The sequence below is a fragment of the Penaeus japonicus genome, unplaced genomic scaffold (genome assembly GCF_977035675.1).
Source record: "Penaeus japonicus unplaced genomic scaffold, GWHDUDI00000001_assembly GWHDUDI00000016, whole genome shotgun sequence".
NCBI classification, from domain to species: Eukaryota; Metazoa; Arthropoda; class Malacostraca; order Decapoda; family Penaeidae; genus Penaeus; species Penaeus japonicus.
Window position 1 is genome coordinate 34116876 of NW_028234418.1, and position 5000 is coordinate 34121875.

A 5000-nucleotide genomic window follows, 5' to 3' on the forward strand; every position below is an offset into this window, starting at 1 on the left:
GTCACTTACAAAAGACCACTTGTAAGGATAAACCGTTCAAGTCCTCCTTTCTGTCTCCTGACATACCCTGAGCAGCAACAAGTACCACATAACTAACACTCCTTGAGCTACCCTTCCGTGACCCGTATACGTGTGTCGGGGTCATGACCTCACATGAGTTTTCCGGACTTTAAAGTACATTCAGGCAGCTCGGTAGCGACGCCTTATTACGCGAATGGGAGTGTCAGAGATCGGAGATTCGATAGTAGAGGGCGGGGAGATGAGACCTATAGAGAGATGTGAGGTTGGATTATGGATAAATGGTGTTGTAACAATGGTTAGAGCTTGTTCTTCTTTTTCAACAATATTTTCTTAGATGTTGCTCGATTTTGAAATAAATTTCCGCAAATAAAGAACAAGAAACTATTTTACGAAGGGTATTGGCCCTAATATTAGAAATACTGGAAATCTGCTTACGTAATATTGAGCCTATTCAGAGAACTATTGTATTCCTGAGAACCAGAGCATCATTGCAATTCTATATATATGCAAGCGACCTTTTCAAGATGCAAACCTTCATTTCAAACGAGCATAGAGCGATCATTCACAATAAATAGCTTGTTTCGCCTGCGACTTAGGAGATCAAAGCTAAAATGGCTCCAGATAGGAAACAGTCGTCCGAACGACACAAGCTGGAAACGTTAATTTCTCCATTACCCTCCCCAAACTGGAAAGTTTGTGGTCCTTTTATGATTTCCATAATAATTATGGTAAGGATGCATGTTAGCATGTAATTTCATAACTTTTTTTTTCAAAAATAGATATCTATATATTAGAGACGATTGAAGCCACGCTTTGCAGAGGACTTGCATGAGACTGAAGTGTTCAATTTAAGGCAGACATTCATAGAATCTGATTGACAAACCACTCTTCCATGGTTCCCTTCTCATTCCCTCAATATGAACCTATATATTTTTGCATAAATTCTTATAAAACCGCCATGCGTTTCATACCTGAATCCCATTCCAATACATAAGAATTACATACCTACGCATTTACAATACACTACATTGAAAGAGATGTATATTTCTAGGTCTGTGTGTAGGTCCAACCCTGTCTCTATTAGCGCCCCCCACCCCCCACCCACATACACTCGAACAACCACCAGGACTAGTTGAAGAGCCGGTTAGAGGTCAGAGATTATGGGGTTCGGCTTTGAAAAAATCTTCTCGTGAATGTCAGTATCGATTTCCAAAATTCCCGACAGATGGAAGCACCAGGGAATTATCTTCAAAATAGTAGGACTACAAGGTGACTTTTGAGAAAATCTGGGAGACGGAGAACACTCTCGGAAGACATAGGAGGTTAATGTTTGAATCAGGTTTGCGTTGGATTTTCCTAGGATAGTCGAAATTTTTTCATAATTGGTAGGTGGCTCTCTCTCAAACGATCCATCAAGACATGAAACTCGACCCACGCACATCGGGCTCTCCATAATGTAGTCACAGATAAAAAGGACTGATATATATACTCATATAATAAAACGTCAAATACATCATTATATATGTTGTGTGTGCGTGTACGTTGTGTGTAGTGTGTGTGTTGGTGTGTGTTGTGTGTGTGTGTTTGTTTGGGGTGTGAGTTGGTGTGTGTGTGACAATATATCAATATATATATATATATATTTGCGATATATATAGTATGAGAAAAATATATATATATATATACTGTGTGTGTTGTGTGTGCGCTTGCGTGTGTGTAGTGTGTCTGGTGTAGCTCGACAATCATCACATATTATGTATAAGAGATACAAGATAGATATACATGAACTAAGATAGTATATGTATATACATATATGTATATGTATGTATATATACAAAGAGAGAGAGAAGGAAATGGAAAAGGAATAAGAGAAAGAGAAAGAGAGATAGATATGAGCCTATGTATTATACGAGATATATACAGTACGTGTTGTTGGGGGTGGGGTATACAATGTGTCATGAGAGGTCCACATCCCTCTTACGTACCTTTTAAGTAGCAGAATTTTGTCATACGATTTTTGAATAATTCCATGTGAGATTTTTTGGACAAGTTTAACGTAACAAAAATTATTAGATATATAAATTAATAATTAGATTCAAGAGAGAGAGCATGGTAGCATTGAACGTATTGCCGTAATGCCGTAACTTCAGTAAACAATTATTAGTACAATTAAAAGTACATCCAGCAACATAAATTATTAGATAAAACTATTTCTCTAATAAACAACATGCAGTTGAAGAATTCATATCAAATGTACCAAGAAGTCAATCCACTTCATTATGTAAATATAAATGGAATCAATGACAAATTTAATACACGAGGAGTATATCTAAAGGCATCAAGATTTTATCATTAACGCGATCTAGCATCACATTCGGAAAATAATTAACGTTCAATTGCAATCGTAATCATTATAGGTGTTATTGGATCTGAATGGCCTATATTTATGGTAGTTCACTAAGTCAGGCGAAAAGAGGCCATTTGTGTTGTTTTCAGTGAACAGAAACATAAGGCTGATACTCAAAGTGTAAGAAAACATAATTCATTCTGGACTTATTTTAACAGGCGCTTCTATGTACTTGCTTCTATGTTAATATGTTTTAAATAGCTCTTCCTTTTGTAGAGTCTGGACCATGACAAAACTGTAACTCACACCATTAGTCATCATAAATATCGTTTTCGGACGTTCTTCTAAGCTGGAGGAATATTAGAATCTTTAAAAAGAAATTGATTACTTTCTATTAACATTTGTGTAAACACGTTTTCCCTCCCCATAATCAAAGTCTCAAGCAAACATAATAATAACCGAATCATTCTTTTAGAAGAATATCTTGCCTCTTTCCCTTTACCATACGAATACGAATAAAAGAAGGAAAAGTAGAGAATCTAGGTACTCTAAGAAGAAGAGAGAAGAAGATCTAAGATAATAAGATACCTAAAATAAAGCGTTCTCTCCTTTACATGGGGACAAAGTGGAGCTACTGAGAACGACGGGCTAGTTATAACGAGGATTTCTCCCCGCGTGGTTGCATTGCAATATGCATAGTCCTTGAAGATGGTAGGAACATTTCTGTGTCTCATTTTTAGGAGTGGCAGTTGCAGCTTTGCGTTGGTAAAGGGTTATCAATTGAGCGAAAGGCGAGAGTGGCAAGAAACCTCGTCATTCACGCAGAAGGAAGATATTTTTCTTTTATTTTATAGCTAGCCGTCAGGTTCTTATTTTATGAAGAGTATTGTAGCCATTTTGTTTAAATATTGATGTTCCTCTTGATGTTTAGCTAGACGTCTACCGCCTAACTTATTATTAAGCTAAATAGTTGCCTTTATTGTATTCATTATTGTGATTGTTTTCTATTATCAGCACTTCAGCGGAATTCAAAGGATGTCAAGACAGCACAGCAAAGACAGAGTTTCACAAAGAAGAATCTCGCTGGTTTGGGATGAGAAAGGAGAGGACAGCCAAAGGAGGCTGGAGACGGAGTAAGGGAAATGCACGGTAGTATCATAAAAATAAGAATAAAATAAAATATATAAAAAAAAGACGGTCCGTGTCTATAAGATATGAGTCCTTACATGAAGAAATGATAACAGATTGATAACGTGCTCATAGCTGGAAATAGCTTTTGACAAGTATCTGGGTGGTTCTTGGTCTCGTTTTACCACCTCGCTTCCACAAAGCAGTCCTTTCTTCCACTTCCTTTCAAATCTTTGGCAAAATTATAACAGAAGTACGTGCTTAGATCTTTTGTTGAGCAAAGAATTCTGATAAAGGGCGTGTCACGCGTGAATTTTTTTTCTTGTTCTTTCTAAACCCTACAATATACTCTTCATGTACTCTTCGGAAGCACGTCTAGGCTGGCTTTAAAACGTTTATTTTTTAATTATTTTTTATTATGTGATTACTGGACAATGTTATTTTAAAAATCTCTAAGACGATCATAGACTGTAGATCTTTATTGAGCGCGTATAAATTAACAGAATTCGTGTAACAGATGGTGCGGTGCGTCTGAGGTTGCTAAAGAGGGCAGGTCGAACCCAAGGCTACCGTATGTAAACAATGGAGCAAAGAAAAGCTTTTTTCTTAGTTATGATACTGATAATGATTTGCAATGCCATACATGCTTGCACTTTCATGTTACGATTAATCGTAGTTTCAGTAACGACAAACCTTTTTTTTTCAAATATTCAAACCAAAGATTTCCATCTGATTTTTTGTGGCATGTATATTTCACATAAACATTTTCGTGTTTACACGCGCTATTCCTTACAAATTTGAGGATAGTACATGTCAGACGTGTAGATTACAGAGAGTACACTTGTGATACTCCCTTACTATGTACAATAACACTTGTTAAGAGAACTTCAAATACAATACGAGAAACTCCTACTTTTTATTCGGACTCGACCCCCTTCCATTGGAAACACTCACGTTCTTACTGATCTAGCTGTAAATATACCCATGCCTGTGTGTTCATATGGATTTGTAAATACATACACCTTATCGAAGAGCAGCGAGATTCTTTCCGTTGAAGTGTCTAAGTTGGAAATATGTTAGCTAGGCCTCAGCAACACAGATACACACACACACACACACACACACACACACACACACACACACACACACACACACACACACACACACACACACACACACACACACACACACACACACACACACACACATACACACACACACCATGCAGCCTTGAAGAATGTTCCCAAAGATTTTTTGAGGGGGATTTACCCAATGAAAGTTACCTCAGAATCCTGTATCTTGAAGTTCCTTTCGAAATAAGATTATTGTATTGTATTAAGTTGATCTATCATTAACTTTTGATTGTATATGATAATTGTACAAGTTTCTCTATATAAGAGCCGTGATTCTGTCATAACCACAAGGAGAATTAATCAACTGATATATATGCGCATGTTAACAGAGTTACCATTGAAATAACATTTAATCTAGCTAGGATCTCGAG